Source organism: Mustela nivalis (genome assembly GCF_964662115.1).
Source record: "Mustela nivalis genome assembly, chromosome: 7".
Lineage (NCBI taxonomy): Eukaryota > Metazoa > Chordata > Mammalia > Carnivora > Mustelidae > Mustela > Mustela nivalis.
In genome coordinates this window covers 10,725,818-10,745,514 of record NC_139026.1, presented here as the reverse complement: position 1 = coordinate 10,745,514, position 19,697 = coordinate 10,725,818, and the positions used below count along the sequence as shown (strand labels likewise).

At 47.4% G+C, this 19,697-nt stretch overlaps 1 long non-coding RNA gene across 1 annotated transcript; it reads left to right on the top strand.

The window, feature by feature from the left end:
- The first annotated feature begins 7,455 nt into the window (after nt 1–7,455).
- LOC309869360 lies at nt 7,456–19,622 on the top strand. The gene is made up of 3 exons (XR_014314129.1): nt 7,456–7,549; nt 11,579–11,632; nt 19,424–19,622. It is a non-coding gene; the product is annotated as an uncharacterized lncRNA (long non-coding RNA).
- The last annotated feature ends 75 nt before the right edge of the window (nt 19,623–19,697 follow it).

Genomic DNA, 19,697 nt, shown 5'->3' with positions numbered 1-19,697 from the left:
CATTTCATGGACTGCATCAAACCCAGAAAACCCAATGCCAAGAGAAGGATGGGGAGGCCAGGGAGGCATGCTGGGACGTGCGGAAAGCTTAGAGGGCACCAAGAGCCTTGTTCATTTTGATGGAAAAACTTCCTTGGGTGTGGGGAGGTCACAAAGATGCCCCAGACACTGAGAAGGGCCACGAAGGACACAATGCGCAGTGGCCACAGACCAGAGCCGTGGGGCTCGTGCTTCTGATGCAGAAACTACAAAATACTCAGCTTCTTCCTTCCTCACTCCTCATGACACTGTCAGCTCTCGTAGGGTCCGTGTGTCTCTCCACTGCTTACCTCAAGGACTGGGGCAGCCCTCACAGTAGGCCACAGAGGGTCTCCTCAGCTCCATGGTGGTGCAACTGCCCAGCCAGAGCGCCCCAGGTGTGGGTCCGGCTCAGGCACCAGGGAGGCTCAGGGCACAGGTGTGAGAGGAGGGGAGAGAGGCCAGGCTAGCAGTCTGAGCTAGGGGTAGCTTATACTGCTGTCTTTTGCTGAAATGTACTGCAGTGGTTTTTAGACTGCAGGATATGAGCTATCTGTGGGTTTGTGAAATCAATAGAGGGGTTAGGATCCGCTTTAAAACAAACAAATGGAATTGAAAATGTCAGAGTACGTTGTATGTTACAAGGATGATTTTGTGCACCAGTTGTTGGTGTTATGTGTCTGTGTGTGTGTCCTGGGTTGTGATGTAGAATGTTTCCTGCTGTGGGTCGTGTTCAGAGGGTTTGGAAGCCGTTGATTTCATACAGAAGAGTCACTAAACAGCCAACACTGTGCTAAGCACCCTGCACGTGTCAACTCGCTTCATCCTACAGCCCTGTGAGTTCCCATCTCGCAGATGGGGAACATGAGGCGCAGAGAGGTTACATAGCTTGTCCAGGGTTACTTAAATAGTAGGAGGTAGAAGCTTAAAGGTGTTCTACTGCCCCTAGCAAGGGGCTGATTTGACTCTAGACTGCTGCTACCCACCCACGCCCCTCCAATCCTGACGGACCAGCCAGCCAGTCTAGGCCATCTGACAGCGACTGTGGGGCTCAAACCCAGGGCAGGGTGGGCCTCGGCAGGCAGGGGTGGTTCTCAGCAGTGGTCATTACTAGCAGTGTCCACATGGTGGCAGTGTGGCTCCCACAGTCTCCTCGGGGCCAGGCCAGCTGGGCCCAGCGCTGGTTGCGCCAGCTCCCATCAGGTCCAGTGCGGAGCAGGGCACTGGTGTGGGAGGCAGGTGCATCTCCGTGACTGGGTGTCCGAGGATTTCCGAGGGAGGCACTTTAGCAAAAAACCACTGCAGGCTGAGGTAGTGGGCCACGTCTAAACTCATAGTGCTTCCGAGAGCTATTTTTCCTAGAGTATCTGCTTTCAGTTTACATCTTGATGGTAATTGCTGGTTTCTTAAAAAGTTTTAAAAATTTTTTTATGTGTTTTTTGTTAATGATTTTTTAATGTTTTTTAAAAAATGCTTTTGCAGAAATGTTAGAACTGTGAGGTACACCTTGCAGTTCGAGAAGCTGGTTTCGTGTTCTGCGGTGATTCATGTTCTGTTGTGCTTCCAGCAGTCACTCAATGTCCCCTCACCCCTTCCTGAACGTGAAGTCTGGACATTGGAGCAGCACCATAACCCTTAACAACCCGACTGGCCACTGTGCCTTCCTGGGATGGCTGGTCTGGAGTGCTGTGACTGTCAATGCAGGCAGGCGTATGCTGTGGGCCCTCATGTGCCCACCCCCACCCCCACGCTGTCGGACACGTGCAGGCTGCGGGGTGCCAGGGATCATTCCAGATCCTGCCCGCTGTTGGGGTAAGATCTCCTGGCAGGTCTGGTGGCTTTGAGTCTGCAGGTGTGTGTTTAACAGCTCAACTCTCCTGTGCCTTTAACGTGATCTGTCAATAAGAGTTAACATGTACAAATCTCTTTGAAAGGGTATCCTTCAGAATCAACATTGGGTCTAGTTATGGACTTTTCCCTGGAGGTGTGGATCATAGACCCAGGCTGGGAAAGCGAGCCCGAGTGTGCTGGAGTTAGGTCTCTGGGGCCCAGGTCCGTGAACATGTGAGCTTTGGAGTCACGTGGACCTGAAATAGATCCTGGCTCTGCCACTTAAACACCATGTGACGTAACCCATGTAAACCTTGGTTTCCTCATCCGTAAAATGGGGCCGGCAGTATGGCCCTTAGATACTGTTTATGGATGGAAATCAAGTCTTAGGTCATGTGACTTGCCAAAGGCACAAAGGTAGAGGTGAGGGCAGGCTCACATCCAGATCTTCTGACTACGTGTCCTGGGTTCTTCCCACTGACTGCAGGGATGTGGTGGGGCTAGGTCTGCTGATAAGTATATATGTCTTTAGTTTGTGAAAGTGTCACAAGAATTATGATGAGGTCCCATTGAGTAAGAATGACTTTCACTTCCTGAGCCTTTGCTTTTTCCTTTTCTTCTTTCACACTGAGTATGGAACCTGATGTGGGGCCTGATCCCACTACCCTGAGATCATGACCTGAGCCAAAACCAAGAGTCAGTTCCCTAACCTACTGAGCCACCCATCACAAAAAGGCAGAGGCTTAACCCACTGTTTTTTAATCCTTTGTCAGCCTAGGGGTGCTTGGGTGGCTCAGTGGGTTAAGTCTCTGCCTCAGGTCATGATCTCAGGGTCCTGGCATGGAGCCCCACATTGGGTTCTCTGCTCAGCAGGGAGCCTGCTTCCCCCGCCCTCTCTCTGCCTGCCTCTCTGCCTTTTTGTGATCTCGTCTGTCAAATAAATAAATAAGTAATCTAAAAATATTGTCAGTCCATCTGGGACTTTATGTATAATGGCATCTCTTATAGCAGGATATAGTTGGGTGTTGCTTTTAGTTTTTTTTCAAGTAGGCTCCAAACACAATGAGAGGCTTGAACTCACAACTCTGCGATCAACAGTCGCATGCTGTACCGACTGAGCCGGCCAGGTGCCCTTGGGTCTCGCTTTTTAAATTTTTTTATTTAAAAAAATTTTTAAAAATTTTTTTATTTTAAAAGGTTTATTTGCCTAATATCGAAATTCATAACATACCATCAATTGGGGAGATGAACTCCTATTTCTGAACTCCCCTTCAATGCCATAGTGGGTGGCTGCATGAAGATTAACCCTTGGGCACTGCGTGTAAGGCAGAAACGTCGAGGAAGACCTTAATTTGAATAAAGAATTTCTCCACCTCATGGAGCTGAGCCAGCTTCTCAGTGTACTGCTTGGCTTCTTGCCTTAAGGCCTGCACCTCTCCCTCAAGGATGGAATATTGCTCCTTCAACTGGAGGATTTCTGCCAATGACTCCATATAGTTCAGTGCCTGGGTCTCCTGCACTACTTCCTCCCTTTGCCCTTCTTCATTTCCTGCCATGAATTTGAAAACAAAGTTTTGAAACCACTGGCCTGTTTCACCTCCTATGGCATGGCATAGTTTTCTCATCAGGAGGAGACCTCCCCACAAAATGAATAATGAAGAGATAGCAGGCCACAAGGACCTTAGGCTGAAGGACATTGAAAGTGAGAAGAGACTTAAATGCTCCCTTCCCTGCAGAAGTGAAAAGCATGCAGTCATAGATTGGGGGGTCAAGGTGGTATGCCAGTGGCTTCTTAGGCCCATGCTGTCCTGGGATGGACGGCTCATGTTTTGGAGGCTTCCAGGTTTCCATGGCTGCATTGGACAAAGCGGTGTAATGCTGAGCAGGATTGGAGGTCTCCTAATCTGACGCCAGCTGGAAAGTCCAGTGTTTGAGCGCCCTGTCTTCCGGGGAGAAGGAAGGATCTGTGTCCATGGAAACACGCTGAACTCGCTGTCCAGGTGCCTGCTTGGCCTAGAACAGACTTGATTTTGTGGTTTCCATGTCCACGGGCTCCTGGTGAGCCAGCTGTGAAGCTGCCTCCTTGGCTGGTCACAGAGGGGGATTGTTGGTCTCCAGGTCGACGGGCACCAGGCATACTGATGGTCAAATTGCCTGCTTACCCCATTAGACAGCGCTGATGTTGTTCTCCTGGTCCAAGGACACACGGGAAGCCTGTTGTGAAGGTGGCCACTTGGCCAAGCCAAGAGCTGAGTTGCTGGACTCCCAGTCCACGGGCCCCTGGTGAGCCAGCTGTGAAGCTGCCTCCTTGGCTGGTCACAGAGGGGGATTGTTGGTCTCCAAGTCGATGGACACCAGGCATACTGATGGTCAAAATGCCTGCTTACCCCATTAGACAGCGCTGATGTTGTTCTCCTGGTCCAAGGACACACGGGAAGCCTGTTGTGAAGGTGGCCACTTGGCCAAGCCAAAAGCTGAGTTGCTGGACTCCCAGTCCACGGGTCCCTGGTGAGCCAGCTGTGAAGCTGCCTCCTTGGCTGGTCACAGAGGGGGATTGTTGGTCTCCAAGTCGACGGGCACCAGGCATACTGATGGTCAAAATGCCTGCTTACCCCATTAGACAGCGCTGTTGTTGTTCTCCTGATCCAAGGACACACTGGAAGCCTGTTGTGAAGGTGGCCACTTGGCCAAGCCAAGAGTTGAGTTGCTGGACTCCCAGTCCACGGGCCCCTGGTGAGCCAGCTGTGAAGCTGCCTCCTTGGCTGGTCACAGAGGGGGATTGTTGGTCTCCAGGTCGACGGGCACCAGGCATACTGATGGTCAAAATGCCTGCTTACCCCATTAGACAGCGCTGTTGTTGTTCTCCTGGTCCAAGGACACACGGGAAGCCTGTTGTGAAGGTGGCCACTTGGCCAAGCCAAGAGCTGAGTTGCTGGACTCCCAGTCCACGGGCCCCTGGTGAGCCAGCTGTGAAGCTGCCTCCTTGGCTGGTCACAGAGGGGGATTGTTGGTCTCCAGGTCGACGGGCACCAGGCATACTGATGGTCAAATTGCCTGCTTACCGCATTAGACAGCGCTGCTGTTGTTCTCCTGGTCCAAGGACACACGGGAAGCCTGTTGTGAAGGTGGCCACTTGGCCAAGCCAAGAGCTGAGTTGCTGGACTCCCAGTCCACGGGTCCCTGGTGAGCCAGCTGTGAAGCTGCCTCCTTGGCTGGTCACAGAGGGGGATTGTTGGTCTCCAGGTCGACGGGCACCAGGCATACTGATGGTCAAAATGCCTGCTTACCCCATTAGACAGCGCTGTTGTTGTTCTCCTGGTCCAAGGACACACGGGAAGCCTGTTGTGAAGGTGGCCACTTGGCCAAGCCAAGAGCTGAGTTGCTGGACTCCCAGTCCACGGGCCCCTGGTGAGCCAGCTGTGAAGCTGCCTCCTTGGCTGGTCACAGAGGGGGATTGTTGGTCTCCAGGTCGACGGGCACCAGGCATACTGATGGTCAAAATGCCTGCTTACCCCATTAGACAGCGCTGTTGTTGTTCTCCTGGTCCAAGGACACACGGGAAGCCTGTTGTGAAGGTGGCCACTTGGCCAAGCCAAGAGCTGAGTTGCTGGACTTCCAGTCCATGGGCTCATGGTGAGCCAGCTGTGAAGCTGCCTCCTTGGCTGGTCACGGAGGTGGATTTTTGGTCTCCAGGTCGACGGGCACCAGGCAAAGAGCTGAGTTGTTGGTCTCAGGGATCTAGGGCACATGGTAAGCCACATGTCTAGAGGTCTGCTTGGCTTGGCCCAGAGCTCCTTTGTTGGTCTCCATGTCCACGGGCACATAGTGAGCCAGCTGTCCAGGTGCATGCTTGGCCTAGTAGAGACCTGATGATGTGGTTTCCAGGTCCATGGGCCCATGGTGAGCCAGCTGTTAAGTAGCCTACTTGGCTTATCATGGAGGTGCATTGTTGGTTGCCAGGTCCAAGGGCACATGGTGAGTCTCAAGTCCAGTTGTCTGCTTGGCCTAGCCAAGAGCTCCTTTCTTGGGCTCAGTATCCAAGGGCCCATGGTGAGCCCACTCTCAAGGTGCCTGCTGAACTTACCAGACAGCTCACTTGTTGGTCTCCAGGTCCATGGGCACATGGTGAGCCTCCTGTCAAATTGCCTCTTTGGCCACACAAAGAGCTGATTTGTTGGTCTCAAGGACCAAGAACACATGTTGAGCCCAGTGTCAAGGTGCCTCTTCAGCCTATCAGACTGCTGAGCTGTGGCTCTCCAGGTCAATGGGCACATAGTGAGTGCACGGTCATGGTGCCTGCTTGACCAAGCAAAGAGCTGAGTTGTTGGTGTCCAGGGCCAAGCATACATGGGGAACCCGCTGTCAAGGTGCCTACTTAGCTTATCAGACACCTTAGTTGTTGGTCTCCTGGTCCAAGAGCACCTGGTGAGTGTGATGTCTAGGTGCCTGCTTGGCCTAGGGGAGAGCTGAGTTTTTGTACACTCAGTGCAAAGGCCAATGGTCATGCTTCTGTTGAGTTGAAGCACTTTCTCGACACAATGCTTGGATGCAGGAATCATGGTTTCATGGCACTTGGCAAACCTGTTCTCGGGGCTTACTTGCCTTGTGCTACCTTGGGCTGGCCAACTTGAGGTATGGAGGCTCCTTGTCCACCAAGTGTCTGTGTGACACATCGGCCCATTGTCAAATGGGATCAGAAGTCTCCCAGTCTCTGGGTTCTTGGCACGTGCTCTGTTCTCAGGCCTGAATTTCTCTTTCTTAGGCTGTGTTTTAGGATTGATGGTCTGTGGGCTCCGGGTTAGCCAGGTTTCTGGGGAATTATTTTGTCCACTGCTGAGCTGTTCCAGACAGTCCATGGATGGAGGGCCACTGTTGCAATGACTAACACTGCATACAGAGATGTGGTGATTCCTTTTCCCAGTACCTACTTGTATCGTAAAATTCCCTCTCTGCCTGGTGTCTCCAGACATTCCCCACACTGTGCACATCTGGGTCGTCTCTATGTTCAGAGCATTCATTTGCCCTGTGCTGGGCCAGGTTGGAGGGCTCCATGGTAGTAGTGTGGCCAGTGTTCCCTCAGGACATGGACCCAGCTTTCCTGTAATGAACACGCCTGTGATGCCAGAGGTGTGGGGCCCAGCTGGCTGAGAATCCATGGAACTCTGGTAGAGAGTGTCCCAGTCCCACGTGCCAAATGAGAATGTCTCCCTGAGGACCTGGGCCAGCCTCCAAGTGTGCAATGGGTCAGCAAGTCGCCGTGTACGAGTTCGGAGACTCTCCGGACCACAGAGGGGCACAAACGTAGGTGCTAACATGAAGGTGGTGTGTAGTGTATTGGAGAGAGGCCCGGGGCAGGAGGAGTGGGCAGGGGGCTTGCCATGGGCAGGGGCAGGAAACAGGACATAGAAGTCGAGGAAGAGCAGGAAGAGCTGTGAGCGAACCGCCATCTCTCTCCTCACTGCAGCCTGGGCTGTTGCCAAGCTTTTATAACTGCCCTGGGACATTAGAATGCCTTCTTCATGTGATGTCACCACCATGTGTTGTCACCAGTGTGCACTGGCCAATCACCAGGGATTTCTCAGATTGGCCTCATACTGTGACCAATCATCAGGCAGGTCAGCTGGCCAATTACTGGTGGCTTTCTCAGTGACACCCCTGACTGATAGCATCACCTGGAAACCATGTTTTAAAAGGAAAAGAGGTAAAAGATCCTTTAAGAAGAAAAATTATTATTTGAGTTGTATTTAGACTGATGGGCATAGTGAGGCTGAAAGATTCAAACACTACAAAGGCTAATCTGCCACACAGAGGCACCATTAGTTAGAACACTGATATGGATATTAATGAAGAGATAGAGCATTAGACACCATGAAAGGTCACAGCTAGACTTAAGTCAGACCACATGGCCATCGAAAATGCTACTCTCAGCTTGTCCATCGAAGCTTAAAGAATAAGTGGAGAGGGACGCCTGGGTGGCTCAGTTGGTTAAGCAGCTGCCTTTGGCTCAGGTCATGATCCCAGCGTCCTGGGATCGAGTCCCACATCGGGCTCCTTGCTCAGCAGGGAGTCTGATTCTCCCTCTGCCTCTGCCTGCCATTCTGTCTGCCTGTGCTCGCTCTCTTCACCCCTCTCTCTCTGATAAATAAATAAAATTAAAAAAATAAGTGAAGAAAATGGTAGACATTATGTGTAGGACATCTTCCCACAACAAACGTCAACCTGGAGTGGATGAAGTGGTGTCACCAGTAAGTACCTGCTTGTCAATATTATAGTGGCATTCAGTTCTCATAGAAGGGGGGACAACAAAATCCATCCTGTCACTGGGTTCATAGTCTTCATGTTGAGCATCCAATCAGAAAATTCTGGAGGGAAGAATTACATTGTTCTCCTCCCTCAAATACAAATTTATACTTATCGAATCATTCTGAACACTCAAGAAATCAATCAAAGGTGTGATCATGTAATTGCTGCAAGGCTACAAGTAGAAACATGACCTCCATTGGGAAGGCAGGAGGATGGAGATTTGAATTGGGTATTGCTGACGATACCATGGAGGGGAGGTGCTCTGCTTCAGGAAGATACCACAAAGTGATATAAACAGCTGGATGCAAAAGCAGAACATTTTGAAGTCTGGATAATGAAGAGGTTGTACATAGATACACTGTTACATTACTCAGCTACCAAAAGACTGACATCTTGTCACTTAGAGTTAATACTGTGCCCACAAAATAATGTAAGAATCTTGAAACCGGATAGGTCCGTTTACCACCTCTTCTCATCCCTATGCTATGTTGTCATATGTACTATATCTCTAGGCTAAGAATCCTAGATTGGAATGTTGATATTTTTGCTTTAAATTGGTATATAAGAATGAAATTAAGATAAAATACAATCTTTGATATTTACTTATTTGTTTTTAGATTTAATTTTAAGTAATCTCTATGCCCAGCATGGGCCTTGAACTCACAACTGCGAGATCAAGAGTCCCATGCTCTACTGACTGAACCAGCCAGGCGCCCCCAATATTTACGTCTACATTTGTCCTTTCCAGGGCTCTTCAATTCCTCTTAAAGAGATCCAGGTTTTCATCTGATATAATTTCCTTTCAACCCAAAGAATTTACTTTAGCATTTCTTACAGTTCAGGCCTGCTGGAGATTGTTTCTCTTCATTTTAGTTTATCTAAAAATGTCTTTGTCTTAATTCTTAGAGAATATTTTCATAAGCCATGGAATTCTGGTTGATGTACTTTCTTCCTTTTCTTTAGCATTTTTTTAAAGATTTTATTTATTTATTTGACAGAGAGAAATCACAAGTAGATGGAGAGGCAGGCAGAGAGAGAGAGGGAAGCAGGCTCCCTGCTGAGCAGAGAGCCTGATGCGGGGCTCGATCCCCAGGACCCTGAGATCATGACCTGAGCCAAAGGCAGCGGCTTAACCCACTGAGCCACCCAGGCGCCCCTTCTTTAGCATTTAAAAAATGCCCTTTAACTGTCTTCTGGCTTCCATAGTTTCTTTCTTCTTCTTTTTTTATTTTTTTTAAAGATTTTATTTATTTATTTATTAGACAGAGATCACAAGTAGGCAGAGAGGCAGGCAGAGAGAGAGGGGGAAGCAGGTTTCCTGCTGAGCAGAGAGCCCGATTCGGATCATGACCTGAGCTGAAGACAGAGGCTTTAGCCCACTGAGCCACCCAGGCGCCCATGGCTTCCATAGTTTCTAGTGAGATGTCAGCAGTTATTCATTCCATGTGTATAATGTGTTGTTTTTTTTCTAGTTGCTTTTAAGATCTTTTGCTTATCTTTGGTTTTCAGCATTCTGTGATATGCTGTAATCTTCTCTTTGTGTTTATCTTGCTTGGGTTCACTGAGATTCCAGAATCTAAATTTAGTCATTTCACCAAATTTGGGGAAATTCAGGACATTATTAATTTAAAAAATTGTTTTTTAGCAGTGCCTTGGTGGCTCAAATGGTTGAGTGACTGCCTTCAGCTCAGGTCATGATCTTCAGTTCTTGGGATCAAGCCCCATGTTGGATCCTCAGCTCAGTGGGGATTCTGCTTCTCCCTCTCTCTCTGCCTCTCCCCCTGCTTGTGCTCTCTCTGTCTCTCTCTCAAATGAATAAATTAAATCTTAAAAAAAATTGTTTTTATTCCACTTTCTCTTTTCTCTGCAATTATACATATATTAGAGCTTTTTGTATTGTCCTGTAATTACTTATATTCTTGATTTTCTGATTCTTTTACTGTGTTCTTCAGATTTGGTTATTTAATTTCTTTTCCTTTTAAAAAATATTTATTTATTTAAGAAAGTTCTACACCCAACATGGGGCTTGAACTCGTGACCCAGAGTTGAAGAGTCACATGCTTTTTCAGCTAGGTGCCCTAGATTGGATTTTTTCTATTGATCTATCTTTACATTCATTGATAATCTTCTGTAATCTCCAATATGCTGTTAAAACTGTCAAGTAAGCTTTGGGGGTCTCTGGGTGGCTCAGTTGGTTGGGTGGCTGCCTTCAGCTCAGGTCATGATCCTGGAGTCCCAGGATTGAGTCCCACATCGGGCTCCATGCTCAGTGGGGAGTCTGCAGCTCCTTCCAACTCCCCCCCCCCCCCATGCTGTTTCTCTCTCTCTCTCATTTTGTCTTTCTCCCTCAAATAAGTAAATAAAATCTTAAAAAAACTGTCAACTGAGCTTTTGATTTCCAGTATTATATTTTTTCAGTTCTAGAATTTCCATTTTTTTAAATAGTTTTTATTTCTCTATTGAAATTTTCTATTTATTTACTTATTGTGAACATTTTTTTATGTCCTTGAAGATATTTATAATAACTGCTTCAAAATCTTTGTCTGATATATCCAGCACCTGGGTCAACTCCAAATCATTCTTCATTAGTTGCTTTCCTCTTCAGTATGGGTCCTATTTCTTTATATTTCTAATAATTCTGGATTGTATCACATTGCGATTGATATATTCATTGCAGATACTCTGAATTCTGTATATTTCTCCAAAGAATGTTGATTCTTTTTTGCTTTGTTTTAGTGGACAGCTAACTTGGCTCAATTTGAACTCCAAGCTCTGTCTCCTTTGTGGTGAGCAGGACCGAATCCTGTTCATTTTTTTTTTTGCCTTGGCGGAGCTGCTTATAATTCACCCCTCACATGGGTAGTTCAGGGATCAGCCAGAGATTTGTACAGAGTTTATATGCAGAACTTGGGCCCCATCTCTCTGACACTCTCTCTAAGATTTTTTAAAAAAGATTTTATTTATTTATTTGACAGAGAAAGATCACAAATAGGCAGAGAGGCAGTCAGAGAGAGGAGGAAGCAGGCTGAGCAGAGAGCCCAATGCAGGGCTCGATCCCAGGATCCTGGGATCATGACCTGAGCCGAAGGCAGAGGCTTTAACCCACTGAGCCACCCAGGCGCCCCAAGATTTTATTTAAGTAGTCTCTATATATGCAGTGTGGGACTTAAACTCACAACCCTGAGATCAAGAGCTGCACACTCTTCTGAGTCACAGGTGCCCCTGTGGCTCTCTTTTGAGGATTTTCCCCAACCTTACTTCCTACTTCTCTGGTATCCTTTAACTCTTTCCTCTGGTTCCTTGAGCCAGCAAGACTGTGGGCTTCTGTTGGAATTTTAGCTGAGCTGTGTGGTGCCAGCTGGAGTCTGGCCTTCAGTGAAGAACTTTACAAAATGGATAACTCACGCAATGCTATTTCTTTCTTCAGTGTGTCAACTCTCTCCTAGTTCTACCTACCTGGGTTGCTCTCCAGTGTCTTCAGGTAATTATCGTTTTTATTTTTTCTTTTAAATAAACTCTGTGCCCAATGTGAGGCTCAAACTCATGACCCTGAGATCAAGAGTCACAGGCCAGCCCAGACGCCCCCTTCAGGTAATTTTGCTTTTTTAAGATTTTATTTATTTGAGAAATAGGGGTGGGGAGAGAGAGAGGGCACGAGCAGGGGGAGGGACAGTGGGAGAAGATCCCAGGACCCTGGGATCATGCCCCGAGTCAAAAGCAGATGCTTAACTGACTGGGCCACCCAGGCGTCCCTATGAACATAGTTTTTCCATATTTACTGAGTAGCCCGAAAACTGACATGGAGGATGCACTCAGTTGTTCTGCGAGACAGTAATTATTCAGCTGAGTGCCTCAAGGAGCAGAAGCTGGGGTCAGGTAAGGTTTCATGTCCCTTATTTTCACTTTCTGTTTGCTTACACATGATCTATATCACCTCTGTTTTCTGTTTTCCAAAACTCCCAACTCCTGGAGCACAAAGTTACTCTTTCTTGGAATAAGTGTGAACTGTGTTTATGTTTAGAAATACAGTTCTCAGGGCACCTGGGTGGCTCAGTAGGTTGAGCCTCTGCCTTCAGCTCAGGTTGTGATCTCAGGGTCCTGGGATTGAGCCCCGCATCCGGCTCTCTGCTCAGCACCCCCCGCTTGCCTCTCTGCCTACTTGTGATCTCTGTCTGTCAATAAATAAATAAAACCAACAAATATATATATAGTTCTCTAAGGACACATGTGTGGCTCAGGTAAGCACCTACCTCTCTCTCCCTCTTCCTCAGCTCCTCCCCATGTTCATGCTCTCTCTCTCCCACTCTCAAACAAATAAATAAAATCTAAAAAAAAAAAAAAAAGATAGTTAGAAACAGCTACTCTGGGTGAGTTAAGGAGTTAAGGGACCCCAAGGAGAAAGTTACCTCTCTGTAAAGGTGACAGATTATCCTCAAAGAAATCAGTGACTGGCTTCTGAGGAGGTCACTCTGCTTCTATTTTAGGGTCCCGGGCTTGGTCCACTGGCTGTCATCCACCATAGAGATTCACTGATGTATGTGTAAGACCGAGAGCCCACTGTTATGGGTTGAATGTTAGTGTCCTCCCCAAATTCATATGTCAAAGCTCTAATCCCCAGTGTGATGGTATTTGGTGGGGGGGCCCTTTGGGAGATAATTAAATTTAGATGAAGTCATAAGGGTGGGGTCCCCATGATCAGACCAGTGTCCTTACAAGAAGAGGAAGAGAGACCAGAGCATTCTCACTCTTTATCTGTCAAATGAGGTTATGAGAAGGTAGCGAGAAGGTTTCTATCTGCAAGCCAGAAAGAGAGCTCTCCCTAGGAACTGAACCTGCCAGGCCCTTGACCTTGGACTTCTCAGGCTCCATAACAATGAGACCTAGATATCTAAATATCTGTTGTTTAAGCCACTCGGTCTGAGGTATTTTGTTATGGCAGTCTGAGACACTCACCAAGAGTAAAAAGATATATATTTTATCTTTTTGGGAACCAGGATAACCGTACTATAAAAACAGCTGTTGGAGGGGTGCCTTGGTTTCAGCTCAGGTCATGATCTCCTGGGTTGTGGGATTGAGCCCTGTGTCCGGCTCTGTGCTCAGCAGGGAGTGGGCTTGAAGATGCTCGCCCTCAGCCCCTCCCCCAACTCATGAGTGTGTGTGTGTGTGTGTGTGCGTGTGTGTGCGCGCGCGCATGCTCACTCTCTCAAATGAATCAATCAATCTTTTTTTTTTTTTTAAAGATTTTATTTATTTATTTGACAGAGAGAAATTACAAGTACACTGAGAGGCAGGCAGAGAGAGAGAGAGAAGGAAGCAGGCTCCCTGCTGAGCAGAGAGCCCGATACGGGACTCGATCCTAGGACCCTGAGATCATGACCTGAGGCGAAGGCAGCGGCTTAACCCACTGAGCCACCCAGGCGCCCCTCAATCAATCAATCTTAAAAAAAAAAAAAAAATCAGGCAGGACAATCTTCCCCTGAAATCCTCCTTCCTTCTCCATGACCAGTACTAGGGGACATGGTCACTTCTAAACGGATAAGCGGCCAAGGGATTTGACCAATTGCAGGGTTCATTCTGTGGAGCCACACCCACTTTTCCGGAGCTCCTCCAGCCACACACGCTCTGAACAAAATCAGGAAACTGCTAGCAAGGAAGGAGTGAAGGAATGGCTATTGGATAGGTAGTTTGAGGGAACGGCTACTGGGTAGGTAGTTGGTATTATAATTAGTTTAAAATGCTGGGAACTTATAGAAAACAGTAAAATAAAGTGCACCTCGTATCAGCAAATGAGCGGTTCAGAGCACTTAGTGGCTCAGATGATGGGGAGGTCAGGAGAGAGGAAAGCCAGAGGCAGAATTTATGGAAGGGCTGTTGACTTCCAGAGTAACAGAATTTTATGTTGAGCCTAGGCTTTTCAGCTAAAGATGCATATTCCAGTCTCTCTCATGGTTTCCTCTGGCCGTGTAACCAGGCTGTGGGAATGGAAGTCACTTGTTCAACCTCCAGGCTATTCCTTTAAAGTCAGGGTCAGCAAACTCTTTTTTTAAAGGTCCAGATGATAAATACATTAGGCTTTGCAGGCCCTAAGGCCTCTATTGGAACTATTCAGCTCTGCTGTAAGTGCAAAAGCAGAAAGAGACAATGCATAGATAAATAGGCATGTCTGTGTCTCAATAAAACTTTATTCAAACAGATAGGCAGAAGGCCAGATTTGGCCCATGGGTAGTATCTGCTTTAAAAGGATGGGGCGTGCCATCCCTTTCTCTGTAATTGACTATGGCTGTGTTGGCCAGAACTGGAGTAACTCCTTTGGTCCCAGGCTTTAAGTCAGATGTTGAAAATGGCAGAGAAAAAAAGTAGGCGTTTGAGTCCCTGACCCCGTGGAACCACATACCCACTCTGCACTGCTCATGCCCCCTGTTACTTGGGGAGGACTAAACATTTCTTTTACATCACTAGGATTTGGGGCCTTGCAGTAGCTTCCACGTTACTAGCTGAGCTATCTTACTTCGTAGAACCTAAGAGGCCATTGAATGTAAATTGCGCAATTATTTCATGTGTCACTAAGAAATAGAAACACTGCTGTGCCTGTTACTCAGCCTGCTTCTCAGCTCCAGATCCTCTCTTCCACACTGTGTTTCATGATGACAGGGCTAGAAACCTGGGAATGCCCTGGCGCCTTTGCCTGCTGGCCAGCTTCTGCCACCAAGGGTTATTTGAGGGAGACAAGAAGGCAGGAGGAGGGAGAAGGGATTATTCCTACCTATTTGCTTCCCATTCTTTTCTTTCTTTTTTTAAAGATTTATTTATGTTAGAGAGACAGTGCCCATGAGCAGAGGGAGGGGTAGGGGGAGAGGGCAAGGGAAGAAGACTCCTTGCTGAGCGGGGAGCCCGATGTGGGGCTCAATCTCCCCACCTGGAGATCATGACCTGAGCGGAAATCAAGAGTCAGGTGCTCACCTGACACACCCAGGCGCCCCTTGCTTCCCATTCTTACCACTGCCCGGAGCTCTGGCTCCTCCTCACCAGGCAGCAGCCATGGGCTCCAGCCCTGGCTTTCTTTGGGACCTCAGCCCCAGATTCATCCTCCTCCTCTGGGGGGCACCAGCACGATGGCAAGCAGTGCCTCCTTCTCAGAGGTCTGGGTCCCAGTGACTCCCAACAGGTAGCATGGCCCACGGTGGGGCTGGTGTTGGTTTTGCACATATTACCCCCAGGTTATCTCTGCATTCCCTTTGCCTCTTCGGTCCTTGGTGTGTGTATAGCAGATTTTACTAGTTTTCCTCGCTTGAAATGTGTTGCGTGGCTTCTGTTTCTCTGCTTGAACCCGGAATAATAAAACTGTCCGTTATAACACTATGACACAATGTTTCTTGTCACTTAGATTTTTTTTTTAAGATTTTACTTATTTATTTGACAGACAGAAATCACAAGTAGACAGGGAAGCAGGCAAAGAAAGAGGAGGAAGCAGGCTCCCTGCCGAGCAGAGAGCCCGACTCGGGGCTTGATCCCAGGACTCTGGGATCATGACCCAAGCCGAAGGCAGAGGCTTTAGCCCGCTGAGCCACCCAGGCGCCCCTAGAATTCTTATTTTATGTTTATTGAAAGAGTTCTTTTTGATTGACTGGCTGAATTTTTTTAAAAGATGTATTTTATTTATTTTAGAAAGACAGAGGTGGGGGAGGGACAAAGGGAAAGAGTTTTAAGCGGACTCTGTGCTGAGCACAGCGCCCCATATGGGGTTTGATCTTATGACCCCGAGATCGTAACCTGAGCTGAAACCCAAGAGTCGGAGGCATAACTGACTGCACCACCCAGGTGCCCCTGAATGACTGAGTTTCTAGGTTTTATTTTTAAGTAATCTATACATCCAAAATGGGGCTCAGACTTATAACCCTGAGATCAAGAGTCACATGCTTTACTGACTAATCCAGCCAGATGTCCCTCTTTTTGATTTAAAAAAATTTAATATGTGTCTTGTGCATATATAAAAAAGAAAATACTAGTATATTTAATAAGAAATTTCTTTAAAAATTTTTTTTAATTTTAAAGACATTATTCACTTGTTTTGTCAGAGAGAGCGAGAGAGCAAGTACAGTAAGCAGGGGGAGTGGCAGACAGACGAATAGGGAAAAGCAGGCTCCCCGCTGAGCAAAGAGCCCAACCTGGGACTTGATCCCAGGACCCTGGGACCATGATCTGAGCCAAAGGCAGAGGCTTAACTGAATGAGCCACCCAGGCATCCCTAATAAGAAATTTCTAACCTAGGGCTCCTGGGTGGCTCAGGCAGTTAAGTGTCTGCCTTCAGCTCAGGTCATAATCCCAGGGTCCTGGGATTGAGTCCCTCATCCGGCTCCCTGCTCCGCGGGGAGCTTGCTTCTGCCTCTGCCCCTCTCTCTCTCATGAATAAATAAATAAAAATCTTTATTTTATTTTTTTTTAAACTTACATTTTTTTCTTTCTTCTTCTTTTTTAAGATTTTATTTATGTATTTGACAGAGATCACAAGCAGGCAAAGAGAGAAAGAGGAGGAAGGAGGCTGAGCAGAGAGCCCGATGTGGGGCTCCATCCCAGGACCCTGGGATCATGACCAGAGCCGAAGGCAGAGGCTTTAACCCACTGAGCCACTCAGGCACCCCAATAAACAAAAACCTTAAAAAAAATAAGAAATTGCTAAGTTTCACATATTCAGAATCCAGCTCTTTTGAATCCCTTCTTGATTCACGGACATCAATGTCCATATTTTTCCAACAAAATACCCTCCTCTGTGACGTCAGGAGCATTGTAACGAACTTTCCTGCTGGTGCTGCTGGTCCCCTGTGCTGCCTGTCTGTCTTTGAATTCTTCTCATGACAAGCCCAAGCCCCTTTGGTGACTCCTTTGGGAACCAACTCAAACCCGCTCAGGAAGAGGGACTTGTTAGCTCATGGAACTGGCACGTTCAGGATGCAGCTGGCTTAGACACAGGGGGATCATCACTCCATAATGTTGCAGAGCTCCGTGGGCTTTCCACCGCTGGCTTTGCTTTCCTCTGCGTGCTGGTTTCATTCCCTATGTGGTGGGGAAGATGGCCGCTACCAGCCACAAGAAGTCCAGCTTTGAGTTTACAGTCTGAGAATAGGAAGTCCCCTTCCCTCCCAGTGTCCTTATGTGGAGTCTCAGATAAGGCTGTGATTGGCTCTGTTTGGGTCACGTGTCCACCTGTGGTTCATTCTCTGATTAGCCAGTCTGCATTCTGTGTCTGCCCCGTGGTGGGTGGTCCCATGGAGTTGGGTGGACACTCAGTGGGTTCTCCAGGGGAAGGCCTGCGGATCACAAACATGCTTGTACTAAGGACCCTTTGCTTCAAGTCCAATAATCCTTCCATAGGCTTCTTTGATTAATTCATGCACAACAAAGTTGGGATGACTTTGATGCTGGAGGAGTTTCCTTTGATCAAAAATTTGTGTTGGCCCAGTTTAGGTGAAAAATCCCTTTCAAGTGCAGTGTCTGAGTGCAGTGAAATACTGGTTTGTCTTGTTGACTCGCCCACATGTACAAGGGTTAGCAGGCTACTTGGGGTTTTCTGGAGGCAAAGACAGACTTCAGACTCCTTGTTTCCACAAGTTAATTTCAGGCAACCATGGAACAAGTATTGAGTGTATAAAAGTCTTCTTTCCTTTAACTTGCTCGTGCTTCTCTTTCTTTCACTTTTCTTTAAATAATTTCTTAGAAAGTATTTACTTATTTAAGTACTCTTTACATCCAACGTGGGGCTCAAACTCAACCCCAAGATCAAGAGTCGTATGCTCTTCCAACTGAGCCAAGGAGCCGACCCACTCTTGTCTTTTAAATTGATCCCTCAGTGTATATACTCTAGATGGTGCAAAACCATAGCTATATTTTACTAAGAGTTTTTCAATGAGTGTGCTTTGCAATTATCTTTGTAATCACTCATTAACAATTGTTAATTGTTAATTACCCCTGGGTGGCTCAGTAGGTTAAGTGTCTGACTCTTGATTTTGGCTCAGGTCATGATCTCTGTGCTGGGTGTGGAGCCTGCTTAAGATTCTACCTCTCCGGAGCGCCTGGGTGGCTCAGTGGGTTAGGCCGCTGCCTTCGGCTCAGGTCATGATCTCAGGGTCCTGGGATCGAGCCCCACATCAGGCTCTCTGCTCAGCGGGGAGCCTGCTTCCCCCTCTCTCTCTGCCTGCCTCTCTGCCTACTTGTGATCTCTCTCTCTCTCTGTCAAATAAATAAGAAAAAAAAAACCAGATTCTACCTCTCCCTCTGCTCCCCCCCCCCAAAACCCACCAAAACCAAGAAACAACTGCTAATACAGATGATATACCTGCTTTTACACGGGAACCTTCATGGAAGCCACCTTATAACTCTCCGTGGTGTCTGTCCCTGTTACCTGTTGGTGTGTCACAAGCCATCCCAACACGTAGTGGCTTACGACAAGAATCATCTTCCGCGCAGATGTGAAATTTGGTGGGGATAGCTCATCTCTGCTCTGCATGGGGAGCTCAGCTGGGACTGGAGGATCTCTTTCCAAGACGGCACACCCACATGGCTGCAAGTTCGTTCAGGCTATTAGCTGGTCATGCGCCTCACTTCCTGTCTATACGGGCCTTTCTCCATGGGGTGGCTGTGTTCCCAAGAAGCAGTGAAGTTGCCTGTCCTCTTGGGCCTGTACCCAGAAATCGGTGTGGCATCATTGCTACCATGTTATTTTGGTCAAAACAGTTCCAGAAGCCACCCTAAGTCAAGGGGAGGGGACACACACCTCACATGTTGATAGAAATTGTCATAACCTTTGCGGCCATCTTTAATGTACTATGGTGCTTCATGGCACAGGCTTCTGGATTCATCCCCTTTTCCTGATTGACTGATCTGAAACTGAAACAGCTGGTGTGAAGGGGCCTTATCTCATACACTTTCATACTTGCTGTATTTCCAAATTACAATGACGGGTTATAACACATGGTGAACATTTCTAGCTAGATAGCATCATCTTTTTTTTCTGGGGGTGAGACTTTTCTGCACCTAACTAATTTATAATGATTTGGAATGACTCGAGAGACTGGTCTGAGATGGTAATATCTCCAAGAGAATGGGGGGAAAAAAAACAGGCGGCAGACTTTTGAAACATTTTGCAATGAGCACGAAACTCGGGGCTCTTTCCAGAAGAGCTGGCAAATCAGTATGCAGAATTGAGAAAGGAGTGAGACAGGATATTCTGCTGGTCTTTTCTTCCCTGCTTAAATACAGCTGTTGTTTTTTATTTCAGGGTTGATGGATTAGTCGTGTGATGTACTTGGATCAAATACTTGGGCGAAAGCCTCTCATCCATTTGCCCGTCAGCTTCCCTTGGTGGCAGATTTATATTCTGTCTGGATGCCAGATTGAATTAAATGCTTCTTCAAATCCTGCAGTCTGACAAAATCTTCTCCCCAGTCAGCACTTTTACTGTATTAAAAAAAATTAGCATCTGCAGGGAAATGATGCGGCCTACAGGTTTCTTTTCCAGGGAAGAATCCAATTTAGCTTTCGGGGCTCATGGT